The sequence below is a fragment of the Prionailurus viverrinus genome, chromosome X (genome assembly GCF_022837055.1).
Source record: "Prionailurus viverrinus isolate Anna chromosome X, UM_Priviv_1.0, whole genome shotgun sequence".
Lineage (NCBI taxonomy): Eukaryota > Metazoa > Chordata > Mammalia > Carnivora > Felidae > Prionailurus > Prionailurus viverrinus.
This window is the reverse complement of record NC_062579.1, coordinates 51,426,414-51,440,655: the sequence shown is the minus strand read 5'-3', so window position 1 is coordinate 51,440,655 and position 14,242 is coordinate 51,426,414. Positions and strand designations below refer to the sequence as shown.

The window sequence follows — 14,242 nt, the reverse complement described above, 5'->3', positions numbered from 1 at the left end:
CAATTATCTGGATGAATCACAATGCCTAATCCTTACTCTTTGTGTATACACATGGAGATGGACACCTTTTAAACACTGTACCTGACATTTGCAAGTAGTCTTAAAGAAAAGTTCCAGGGGCGCCTGGGTGGCGCAGTCGGTTAAGCGTCCGACTTCAGCCAGGTCACGATCTCACGGTCCGTGAGTTTGAGCCCCGCGTCGGGCTCTGGGCTGATGGCTCAGAGCCTGGAGCCTGTTTCCGATTCTGTGTCTCCCTCTCTCTCTGCCCCTCGCCCGTTCATGCTCTGTCTCTCTCTGTCCCAAAAATAAATAAACGTTGAAAAAAAAATTAAAAAAAAAAAAAAAAGAAAAGTTCCAAAGAAGAGCATGTAGTAGAACTGGAAGGATACAAACATGAATTATTTTAGCATCTAAAGGACATTTCAGTATAAACCCTACTTCTGAGTGATATACAACAAAAATGCAAATAAATTGCTTGAGAATGATGGCTCCATAGCCAAAAAATGCTATTAAGTTCATATCTGTAGCCACATAAAGAGTTTATCCCACAGAGACAGCCCATATGGAGATCTGTGCACAAAGATCCATCAAATCCTGGCAGTGAAAACCTATCAGGACAGGTGTAGATCCCATCTCCAATGCCCCTTAGTGAGCATTTCACAGGTGTTTGGCTAATAGAAAATATGTGACAGGTGAAGTCCAGATGATTAAAATTTGGATTAAAGTGATACCTTAACACCTTATCTACAATGGCTTTATTATGAAATTTCAGCTTTCTGTTTGTAATGCTTTGCAGTGCCCCTCCAGGCAGAATTAAGAGTGTAAGAGTTTCTTCCTTATGGACATGTTTCTGTTAAGCAGATAACGTAGTATCTGCTGGGATGAAGTTAAAATATCTTTTCATTATAAGGAAAGAACTCTAGACTACAATAAGTCAAATGTATACCAGATGATAACCTTCTACCTCCTAAAAGAGATGCATTGGATGAACATGCTTTAACCTTGAATACTCAGGATCATACAATCAATATTACTCAAAAAAAAAAGGCGATTTCATGTTCAACTTTGGAATTAAGTTGGCTAAATAAATGTTAACTGTGAGGTATCACACTTGACCAACCAAGTTTGGTTAGCACTCTCCTTAATTAATAAATTATTTGCAGCAAACCCTTTAATAACTAAGGAGACATAGCTTAACTTATTTCTTCTGAGTTTAGCAGCATCTACCAGGAATTTCTCATGGGCTACATTCATAAAAATTAGAAAATCAAAAGGACCAGGAGACTAACATACTGGGAAAGAGAAAGGGGACTCATGTTAAATACAAGTAAGAGTTCACTACCAATTGTTCTCCCTTAAACTAACCCTCCCATTCCTCTGGTTTGACTGTGATTTTTTAAAATAATTGGTGTATTGCTAGAAATCACATTCTTAACCCACAGGACCAGAAAATGAGAGAGCTCACTTCATGCTGTTAATGGTAAATTAGCACATGATCACAACCTAGCAGTAATTAGGGAAGTTTACAAAGCAAACCTCTCACACCTCTTCTAGAGTTTTCTACTCTTCTTCCCTACACAAAGCAGACATAAAACCAGATATTTGTATTATAAACAAGCTGTTACAAAATCAGGGCCCCTAAAAACCATTTTCTTCTATAGGTTTATTTGTAGTAATGTAGTCCACTATAGTCACTGCAAACAAAGCACCATTACTATAGAGCCTCCAAGATGGTATGGAAATATCTTTGTCTTTGTAATAGGATTTTACTTGAATAAAAGGAAAGATGTCCTGAACAGTGAAAGTCCTAAACACAGAAATGACTTAGAAGGAGGTTACAAAATTTCATTCCCAGGGGCCCTTTATTTTAAAATATAAAACTATTTATTGACTACTGTTTACCAGTATTTACAATAAAGTAAACAATACATAGTTGGATAACATTCTGATTATTACAAAGTTAGTGTTTTTCCTGGTTTCTGCTGAACCAGTAACTCAAATACTGAGAAGACTGAGCCTACATGTAAGGAAGAATTTGGGGTAAAGAAAAAACATGCAACTCAAAGAATTTAGAATACAAAAGTTTGTTGACCCATTTATTTCAGCAGGTCCTAAATTGCCAATATCTGATTATGATTATGATTAGATATGATTATGATTAGGTTATGATTATGATTCTTTTCTGACGAAGGAATCAACTACAGAAAACTTTCATTGTTTCAAAGTAAGCAGAGATATAGACTGGAAAACAACAACTCCCCCAATACTACTTCAAATTGAACCTATCAAAGTTGATTTTTATTAGAATACTATTTCTTCACACAAATAAATCAAAAAACCAAAACCCAGGAGCACCTTAGTGGCTCAGTAGGTTAAGCATCCAACTTTGGCTCAGGTCATGATCTCTCCTCTGTCCACAAATTTGAGACTCACTTTGAGCTCTGTGCTGACAACTCAGAAACTGGAGCCTCCTTTGGATTCTGTATCTCCCTCTCTCTCTGCCCCATCCCCACTAGCATTCTTGTCTCTCTCTCTCAAAAATAAATAAACATAAAAAAACCCAAAACCCAGATTACATGTGTGTATATAAACATATATATATATATATACACACACACACACACACACACACACACACACACACACACACAATCTATATATAAAAAGTTATTGAGCATCATCTTCTAAACAAAAATGCCACCTTAGTCTGTCCTCATAAAAAGCAATTACAATTTGAGGACATTTGATGTTTGCCTCTTTTGCCAGCACCATGTCTACCTCATCTGAATCTTTCCATTTCATGAGAAACATTAATTCTCCACTACTGCCTGTGGCACCAATTATTCATTCAGTATTTATCAGCAGCATCTTTTTTCTCCTTTGATTTGCTATCATCAGATTCATTGTCAGATACAGATTTTCTTTTCGTACAATCTTTTTCTTTGTCAGTTTTTTGAAAATTAAAGAAATACTTCAATTAATTCTGAACAATCTTAATTTTCTTCAGGTTCCCAAGTATTGTCAGCATCTGTAAATCCCTTTCACTTAAGGAAATACTCCACCTTCCCATTCACTACATGTCATTTCAGTACATTTCAGTACTTTTCTTCAGGCTCTGCCTCTTTTACTTTTTTTCTCTTCTCATTCTATTTCTTTCCCAATTTTTGCAATGTAGTTTTATTGGAGGCCATTTTTTATTGCAGGCTTGAAGAGCATTTATTCACTGCCTCTGAGCAGTTCTGGGTCCCTGGTTTGCAGCATCTCCCCCTTTATTTATTTTTTAATGGACCTTTTGTCCTGAAAAGCCTTAATTTTTTTAAGTAATTAAATGTGTAAATATTTTATTTTATTGCGTCTTCATTCTGAGACATAATTAGAAAGATTTCTCCCCATACACAGATTATAGAAGAATCTACCCATATTTTCTTCTAATTCTTCTGTTGCTTCAAGATTTGCATTTAGATCTCTGACCGATTTGGACTCTGTGGTATCTTTTCCCAAGTGGCTATTTTGGTTATTTATCAACATATAACAAACTACCCCCAAACTTAGTGGCTTAAAATAATACCCACTTTATTAGCTTCCATAGCTATTATGAAGATTTGACTCAGCTGAGCAGTTCTGCTAATCTTGCCTCTGGTTCTCTTGTATAGTTGCAGTACTTGGTGGCTGGGGCTGGAGTTCTGTAAATGCTGTAAAGTTCTGTAATGCTGGAGTTCTGTAAATGGATTTAAATGCTGGGAAGGTGGGGCATCTCTCTTTCTGCATGTAGTTCCAGGTCCTCTTCTCTCCAAGTGGCTTCTCCATTTAGTCTTTTCTTCCTTTTTCTTTTCTTTTTTAAACAGCTTTTATTGTGGTTGGCTTCATATACCATAAAATTCACCTATTTATAGTTCATACATTTCAGTACAATCATAGATTTGTACAGTCATCACCACAATCTAATTTATAAGTACTTTTAACATCCTGGAAAGAAACCCTGCACTCATTAGCAAGTCATTCCTCATTTTTGCTGCAACCCTCATCCCTGTTCTTGCCTTAATTACTGATTTACTTTTCTGTCTGTATGAATTGGTCTATTCTGGATATTTCATAAAGGAGTAATATACTACTTAGTCTTTTTAACTAGCGTCTTTTACTTAGCATAATGTTTCAAGATTCATCTATGTTGTAGCATGTATCAGAATTTCATTGCCTTTTAGAAACAAATAATAATCCATTGTATGGTGACATCACAATTTGTTTACCCAGTCATCTGTTGCTGAACACTTAGGTTGTTTCCACTTTTTGGCTATCATGAATTATGCTTCTATGAAATTCTTTGTAAAGTTTTTGTGTGGACATATGTTTTGATTTCTGAAGTATATACCTAAGAGTGGAATTACTGGGTCATCTGTTTAGCCTTTATTTTTTAAATGCCATTAAAATTTTTTTTGCATCATGATAAGTCTACTCTTTACTCCTCATCTCCTATTACCCTCAATCCCCTACACCCTTCCCTCTGGTAACCATCAGTTTGTTTTCTATAGTAAAGAGTCTGTTTCTTGGTGTGTCTCTTTTTCCCTTTACTCATTTATTTCTTAAATTCCATATATGAGTGAGATTATATGGTATTTGTCTTTCTTTGACTTACTTCATTTAGCAATAGTCTCTAGCTCTATCCATATAGTTGCAAATGTAAAGATTTGGTTCATTTCCATTGCTGAATAATATTCCATTGTATATATATACCACTTCTTTATCCATTCATCTATCAGTGTACACTTGGACTGCTTCCATAGTTTGGCTATTGTAAATAATGCTACAGTAAACATAGGAGTGCACGTGTCCCTTTGAATTAGTGTTTTTGGGGGCACCTAGGTGGCTCAGTTGGTTACACATCTGAAGTTTTAGATTAGGTCATGATCTCATGGTTCATGGGATCAACCCACAGAGCCTGCTTGGGATTCTCTAACTCCTTATCTTTCTGCCCCTCCCCCACTCATTCTTGCATTCTCTCTCTCTCTCTCAAAATAAATAAATAAAAATAAATTAATTAGTGGGGGTTTTTATTGGATGAAATCACAGTAGTGCAATTGCTGGATTGTAGGGCAGTTCTATTTTTCACTTCTTGAGGAAACTGCATACTATATTCCAGAGTGGCTGTACAAGTTTGTGTTCCAACCAACAGTGCACAGGGTTCCTTTTTCTCCACATTGTCGTTTCTTGTGATTTTGATTTTAGCCATTCTGACAGGCATGAGGTGATATCTAACTGTAATTTTAATTTGTATTTCACTGATGGTGAATGATGTTGAGCATCTTTTCATGTGTCTGTTGGCCATCTGTATATTTATTTGAAGAAATGTCTATTCATGTCTTATGCCCATTTTGTAATCGGATTATTTGTTTTTTGGATGTTAACCTGCATCAGTTCTTTATATATTTTGGATGAACGTTTTATTAAACACGTCATTTGCAAATATCTTCTCCCAGCCAGTAGCTTCGTTTTAGTTCTGTTCAATGTTTCCTTTGCTGTGCAGAAGCTTTTTTCTTAATCTTGATGTAGTCCCAACAGTTTATTTTTGCTTTTATTTCCCTTGCCCCAGGAGACATATCTAGAAAAATGTTGCTACTGCCAATATCAGAGATATTACTATCTATGTTCTCTTCAAGGATTTTTATGATTCCAGGTCTCACATTTAGGTCCTTACTCTATTTTGAGTTTATGTTTGTATGTGGTCCAGCTTCATTCTTTTGCATGTGGCTATTCAATTTTCCCAACATTTTTTGTTGAAGAGACTGTCTTTTTTCCATTGGATATTCATTCCTCATTAATGAAGATTAATTGACCATATAATTGTGGGTTCATTTCTGGGTTTTCTATTCTGTTTCATTTATCTATGTGTCTATTTTTGTGCCAGCAGCATACTGCTTTGGTTACTACAACTTTGTAATATAACTTGAAACCCAGAATCCTGATGTCTCCAGCTTTTGTTTTCTTTTTTAATTGTTTAATTTTCCCAGGCTTGATCTCATGACCCTGGGCCATGACCTAAGCTGAAATCAAGAGTCAGACGTTCAACCAACTGAGCCACCCAAGTGCTCCCAGCTTTGCTTTTCTTTTTCAATGTTGCTTTGGCTATTTGAGGTCTTTACAAATTTTATGATTGCTTATTCTATCTCAGTTAAAAATTCTGCTGGTATTTTGATATGGATTGAATTAAATGTACAGATTGCTTTGGGGAGTACAGACATTTTAACAGTATCTGTTCTTCCAATCCAGGAGTATAGATGGAATGTCTTTCCATTTCTTTGTGTTATATTCAATTTTTTCATCAGGGTTTTATACTGTTCAGAGTACAGGTCTTTCACCACTTTAGTTAGGTTTATCCCTAGGTATTTTACTGTTTTTGGTGCAATTGTAAATGGGACTGCTGTCTTAATTTCTCTTTCTGTTGCTTCATTATTGGTATAGGAATGCAGCAGATGTCTGTACATTGATTTTATATCTTGCAACTTTACTGAAGTCATTTATCGGTTTAGTCATTTTTTGGTAGAGTCTTTTGGGTTTTCTATATATAATCACATGTCAAACGCATATATACTTCTTTTTACCAACTTGTATGCCTTTTATTGCTTTATGTTGTCTAATTACTGTGGCTAGGACTTCAAGTACGATGTTGAAGAAAAGTGGTGAGAGTGGACATTCCTGTATTGTTCATGACCTTAGGGGAAAGGGTCTCAGTTTTTACCCCTTGAGTATAATGTTGTCTGGTTTTTTTTTTAACGTTTATTTATTTTTGAGAGACAGAGAGAGACACAGCACAAGCAGGGGAGGGGCAGAGAGAGAAGGAGACACAGAATCCGAAGCAGGCTCCAGGCTCTGAGCTGTCAGCACAGAGCCCAACAGCTCAGAGCCCAATGAGGGGCTCAAACCCTGAACCTTGAGATCATGACCTGAGGCGAAGTTGGAGGCTTAACTGACTCAGCCACCCAGGAACACCTCGTCCGTTTTTCATATAAGACCTTTATTATGTTGAAATACGTTCCCTCTATACCTACTTTGCAGGGGGCTTTAATTATGCATGGATGTTATGCTTTGTCAAATGCTTTCTGCATCTATTGAAGTGATCATAAGATTTTCATCTTTTCTCTTATTGATGTGACATATCACGTTGGTTTTTTTGTGAATACTGAAGCACACTTGCATCCTGGGAATAAATCCCACTTAATCTTATTGTATGATTTTTTAAATATGTTGTTGGATTCAGTGCTAATATTTTGTTGAGGCGTTTGCATCTATATCTGTGACTTAAAGGACTTAAAGGATCTTACAGGGGCACCTGGGTGGCTCAGTAGCTTAAGCGTCCAACTTCTCTCAGGTCATGATCTCACAGTTCATGAGTTTGAGCCCCACATTAGGCTCTGTGCTGACAGCTCAGAGCCTGGAGCCTGCTTTGGATTCTGTGCCTCCCTCTCTCTCTGCCCCTCACCTGCGCGCTCTCTCTCTCTCTCTCTCTCTCTCTCTCTCAAAACTAAATAAAAATTTTAAAAATTAAAAAAAAGGATCATGAAAAATTTCATTCCCAGGGCCCCTTAAAAATAAAGGATTCCTCTTTCTAGAAAGGTTTAAGTAGAGTTAAGACTAGAAGGAGGAAGATGGATGAGACCTCTCTAAACCCATGTAGCCCTATAACTCTAAAAACGGCCTTAACTCTGTGAACTCCACAGATGGAATAAGATAAATGTGCCACTTATAATTATTATCCTGATCCATCCAGAGATGCTGACTTTTGCCATTTGATGCTCACAAAGCACCACTCAGTATAATATACAAAGAATGCCATTATGTCTTTTGGATGGGAATACTTGAGATAAAATGGGAGGAAGGAGAAAATGTTTTGGTTAAAGAAAAAATTATGTATAGCAATAAAAACTTTGAGGTCACTTCTTCAAGAGAAAAATAAATTATCAAAGTTTTTTTTACTTCACCCTTTCTCATGACAGAAGTGATAGCTCCATCTCTTCCAAGAAAGAAAGAAAGAAAACAAAGTAACAAAGAAAGAAAGAAGAAAAAGAAACCTCTAGAGAGTGGAATTGTTTTTTAATGGACATATTGGGAGTTATATTTAGCTTTGGTAAAATGGTGATTTTCAGGGACTAATATTCTATTAGACCTAATGTCAGCATGGCATTGTTTCTATTACTTGTATACAGTTCAATGTTCTTACAGAATCTAGGAATTCTTCACCTATCTCCAGGCCTCAAGAGGTCTACATTAGTTCCTGTCTTGTAGCCAGAAAAAGACTAATCAAGTCATAACAGGCACCCCTGGTCCTATTTCAAAGCGACTCTAAACCTGTGTCTCAAGTCCCAGTAAGTTGCTTTTATTTTCTGTCCTGCCTACTCTACCCAATGACCCAGTATTTACGGCCAGTCTTATATTTATTGATAATCCTCCTATACAAGTGCTTGTTTATTTTATGTTATTTAACAAACACTAATATGGATGTTGTTTTAAGCATTTTATAAATATCAATACATCTAATCATCAACACAACCTTATAAAGGAAGTTCCATTATCTTCACTGCATACATAATAATTTAGGCTTAGAGAAGGTTAATTGACCCAAAATAATGCTGCAAGTAAATGGTGGAACAGAGCTTTGAATCCAGGCATCTCAAGAATCCATGCCTTTAGCTACTATACTATGCTGTCTTCACAAAGGATACAGTCAAATAATGGTTGTTGGTTTATCAATTACCCAAAAGTTCCTCTGCTTTTTTTTTAAATGTAATAATATCAAAACTGTAATTCCTTAAAGGCAACCAGCATAACCAATGATAACACTTACAAGTATCACATGACAGGCCTTTTTAGCACAGTCCTTAGTAATATATAACTTTGCATACCCCTGGAGACGGGCAGATACAGAACTTTGCAAATCATCTTATTTCTCTGCCTTTACCTAATCAACTCTTTTGTAAACAGAAGACTGTGTTTTTCACTTCCAAAGATTTTTCTATTATAAGCTTAACAGGTGTTTCTATGGAGCTCAGTAGCCTGAGGGCTAAAATTAAAATATTTGAATCACAATGAAGGCAAAAGGAGACATCAAACTCCTCCCCCCCCCCCCCCCCCCCGCCCAACCCCACTCAAATACTGAATCTCCAAGCTTTCCAATTCTTTCCTGTCCCACCTAAATGCTCCCCCCCAACACAGGCATAGGCTAAGGAACTTCCTACCATCCGTCTCCTCCAAGGGGCTTTCATCCTCCTATATTTGCCCTCCTTACTGGCATGGCAGCTGTTGATGTGACTGCTATTAGTCTATCAATTCCTAGGCTCTGTCAGTCTCATTTGGGCTTCTACTTTTCAAAATCACTGTCTCACCTGTTAATCCTGACGACCATCTTTCCAACACCTATTTTGAGTTCCCCAAAATACTAAAACTAGAAAGACAGGAAAGCCTTAATTTTTTCCTTTCCTCTATCTCCATATCCAGTCTATCAGCAAGCCCTGTTGACTCTATCTTCAAATTATAACTCAAATCCTCCCACTTCTCTCATTCTCCATCCTTATCATCTTAAACTAAGACCACATTATCTCTCCCTAGGACAAAAATAGTTGCCTCCTTGATGAGGGAAGTCAAGGCAAGCTGACAGGGCACAAACACCTCCCCCCCCCACACACACACACACAAACAACCAGGGGGGATATGCTTGAAATTCCTCCACACTCCTGGCTGCCCAAGAACAAAGAAAAGGGGAAAAACAAATGGTTAACCATTAGACATCAAAGTCCTGCAGGAACTAAGTCTCCATCACCTCTCCATAGTGCTTTGGGGAACAAAGGCAGAAGGAAATGACACATAGAACTAAATTTCCTTATAACCTGCAGCCCATTGACAAATACTTGAGGCTGGCAGACTAAAAAATGTTTCTCTAGAACTCCCTACTGTCTTAATGCTAATGCTTTGCTAGAGGGAAAACCACCTTAGCTTGACAATAGCTAGGCCTCCAGTATCCTGTGAGTTTTCTTTAGCATGTGAAAATCTCCCTGGAAACGTCCCCTGGACTTTACCTCCCCCAATGTCAGAGTATATAACCAGTCTCTCCTCAAGGTCCCAGGGTAGCTCTTCCTGACCACAGGTCCTGTCCCATGTTTCAATAAAATCACCTTTTTTGCATCAAAGACATCTTCAAGAATTCTTTCTTGCCATTGGCTCCAGACTCCACAAACCCCACTGTCACCCCCCAAAACCTCATCCTCCTAAATAGTGTCCAGGCTTCCACTCTTGAATTCCCACAATCCAATGTCCACTCTGTAGACAGTAATCTTTTTAAAGCACAATCTGATCAATCGCATTCCTCCTTAAAATTTTCTGGTGGCCTCCCACTAACCTCAGAACAAATCCAAATTGCTTACGATGGCCTATAAAAGCCACTCTGAATAATCTGGCCTCTGCTGATGTTTCACACTACTCATATTTTCCCTTGGGTTCTAAGAAAGACCAAACTCTTCCTAATCTCAGGATTTTTGAACTCACCTTTTCCTTTACCTGTATCAGTTGTTCTCTTTGTGTGGCTAGATTTGTCTCCTCGATAAGGCTCAGTTTAAATGTTATCTCCTCCAACATGCCTTCTAACCATCCTATCATAACTATCTTTCTTATCATTATTTATCTTTATTTTATTATGTGGATTCTATACTTCTTCGTATTGATTACCATCTGACATTTTCTTAACTATTTTTGAAATTTGTTGCCTGTCTCCCCCTTTCTTCATCCAGACGTGGTGCCTCTCTTCAATTTTTTTTTCTGGTGGCAAAAGAGGGGAGAGGAACCCCCTTCTGGCAGCAAAACCTTCATCTTTTCCTATCTGCCTCTCCTTGTCAGAGTTAAGACTTTTTTTTCTCTCCTCACTCCACTTTTTTTGCTCCCACTCCAAGCCAGATTTTGTATCCCCAAGACTCCAACTTGTACCCTCGTTTCTACTCTGAAAAAGAGCATACTGGAAGTCACAAAATATGTCTTGCAGGCTGAAAAGAATTTCAAATCATAATAGAAGTCTGAAGAAATCCATCCTTCCCCTTATTAAAATTATACCCAAATCTCTTAGAAGACACAATAGGAAGAAAACTAGATACAGGAGAACAGAAGTTCAGGTTTGGAGTAGTGGCTAATCTTCGGAGTCCTGAACTGTAATCTCTATGTAGAAAATGTCCCTAAATTACCAACCTTAGAAGAGCTGGGTGATTTCACTAATGTAAGAGGCCAGTTTCCTTAAAAGGCCCACTTGCAACATTTCCATGACAACCTGAAGCAAACATGCTTCTTGCTTAGTGTTTACATAAAGTAGAGGCAGCTACAATACAAATAATGGGGGAGACAGAGAGAACAAGGGACAAAGAGAGAGAATTACAGGGGAGACAGAGAATGAGAGCGAGAGCGAGAGCGAGAGAGAGAGAGAGAGAGAGAGGATGAGAGACCACAGAAGAAAGAATGAAAAAAAAACAATGACAGAATGAATGGGGAAAGGGAAAGGAAGAGAGGAGTAGATCTTTGTTTTCATAATTTAGCTTCTATGACTGAATGTTTCTGGGGTACTCCATGTTTTGGAACACTGGTAAGTCAATTCCATCAGTGAGGTTGTGAGGTCTCTTCCTTCTTAATGAGCAACGACTACTTTGATGCTCTAGAGCAAAGGGGAGCCAAAATCAAAACATTTGGGAGATCAATGCCATGTATTTGGGTTTTTTTCTTTTTGATAGCTCTGATTAAAAGTTAGTTAATGAAAGGCAGGAGGCAGAACCATTAGCTAGGAAGATCACCAATTTTAAATAGCATTAACTAACTCCAAGAACTGCTGATATATTGGTGCAATGACTTCTAAACCTTTCCATCAAGTTTTTTCTTTACTCTATTCCCCCCCTCCCGTAAAAGACCCCATTTCTGAAAGTTTTAACCTCATAGACAAATAGCATTTATTAATTAATCATTTTTTAGGTTTTATCAATTGAAAACATAGCTACTCAATGGAACTTGTGATCAGAGTGAGATAATGAGTATTATCACAAGTTGACACAATTCAAGGTAAAGCATAGAAACTGAACATGTTAATCAGGATGTGAGAACTGCTCAAATATCCCCATTCCTGCCCTTCATAGACTCCAGATGAATTACGTGTGATGTAAACAATCCCACATAGCTCTCTGGTGAAACAATAATTAAGTGATGGGAAAACACATTCATTGCCATTCATTGAAAAATGATCCAGAAGACCCTAGCAGGGACAAAGAGAAGCTACTCACAGGGTTGGTGCTATGTGGATGCCACTTTAGGCAGAGTGAGAGGGGAAAAAAAGATCATGGACTATAGAGTATGCGGATCTGAGGGTTGACTGCCAAATTCTACAAGAATATACCAGCTTGTACACTGAAGCAAGTTATTAGGTTTCAAGTTATTTATACAGAAATAGGGTGATATCATCTATTTTAAAGCACTTTTATAAGGATCAGAAGTATATAAAGCACCTAGCAGCACTATCCTCCCACCCCCGCAACTACAATGACTACAAAGTCTTTTTGCTTAACCTTTTACAATCCTCTTTTCTTTAAGAACACCTGCTGGCTAGTAAAACCCATGTGTGGATACCATTCAGGGGTTGAGTTCATAGCACTTCTTTAGCTTCTTGCATTCTTTCATCAAAATCTTATCTAACACAAGACCTTTAATTACTTTGTCTCCCCTGTTAACCTTTGGGGTACAAAGACATGCTGGAGTATCTTTATGACATTGACTTTAAGAGTTCATGAAGTAGAGGCATGCATTAGATAGCTATGCTAAGACCAAAAATCCCAGTAATAATTCCAAGTCTTATGGGAAGCACAGGATTTCAGAGTAAGACATCCAGGACCAGAGTTCTATATCGACTCCCAGCTTGCTATGCAATCTTGGAAAAGATACTTCATCTTTTTGAGCCTCAGTTTCCTCCTTAGTAAAATTGGAATATAATACCAACTTCCAAATGTTTCTATTAAGAAGTAAATGAGATAATGCATGTAAATGGTATAGCACAACGCCTGGCACACAGACATTGAACAACAGATTGTCAGTTTTATTAGAATACCACCTTGATATGGTGAAGAGCATTACAGTAAAGCACCAAATGCACTGTTTGCCTGACACAGTATGTCACACATACATGGAAGGTTTGAGAGCTCAAAATTGAGTATCAAAGTCAACAGGAGACATCCACTTGCTTTATTCATCAAATAGTATGAATACCACATTATTTGTGCCCAGATAAGTAATTAAACTTCTTTTTCTTTAATGTTTATTTCTGTGAGATTGAGAGACAGACTGAGTATGAGAAGGTGAGGGGCAGAGAGAGAGGGACACACAGAATCCAAAGCAGGCTCCAGGCTCCAAGCTGTCAGCATAGAGCCTGCTGTGGAGCTTGAACCCATGAACCATGAGATCATGACCCAAGCTTAAGTCAAATGCTTAACTGACTGAGCCACCCAGGGACCCCTTAACTTCTAACACAAAAACAAGATTCTGGGGTGCCTGGGTGGCTCAGTCGGTTAAGCATCTGACTTTGGCTCAGGTCATGATCTCATGGATTCTGAGCTCAAGCGCCCCCATTGGGCAATCTGTTGTCTGTGCAAAGCCTGCTTCAGATCCTCTGTCCCCCTCTTTCCCTGTTCCTGCTTGTGCTCTCTCTCTCAAAAATAAATAAATATTAAAAAAAGAAGATTCTGGGAATATTATATAACAGTCTCTAAATCTGGTGTCTCATAAAATGTCTCCATCTCAAAGCAAACTAGCGTGGTCACTCTAGAAAACAGTATGGAGGTTTCTCAAAAAGTTAAAAATAGAACTACTCTATGAACCAGCAATTGCACTACTAGATATTTACCCAAAGAATACAAAAATACTAATTCAAAGTGATACATGCACCCTGATGTTTATAGCAGCATTATCTACAATAACCAAAATATGGTAATAGCCCAAATGTCCACCAACAGGTGAATACATAAAGAAGATGTGGTATTTACTGCTAGGAATTTGCCCAAGGAATACAGGAGTGCTGATGCATAGGAACACATGTACCCCAATGTTTATAGCAGCACTATCAACAATAGCCAAATTATGTAAAGACCCTAAATGTCCATCAACTGATGAATGGATAAAGAAGATGTGGTTTATATATACAATGGAATACCACTTGGCAATAAGAATGAAATCTGGCCATTTG

General features: G+C 37.7%; 1 protein-coding gene and 1 pseudogene across 5 annotated transcripts in view; both read right to left on the bottom strand.

Annotated features, from left to right (window-relative positions):
• The window catches only part of EDA (ectodysplasin A), a 430,954-nt gene that overhangs the window by 285,028 nt on the left and 131,684 nt on the right, over positions 1-14,242 (bottom strand). The gene's annotated exons all lie outside the window — the stretch shown is intronic.
• Positions 2,668-3,191, bottom strand: LOC125157621 (chromobox protein homolog 3-like; annotated as a pseudogene).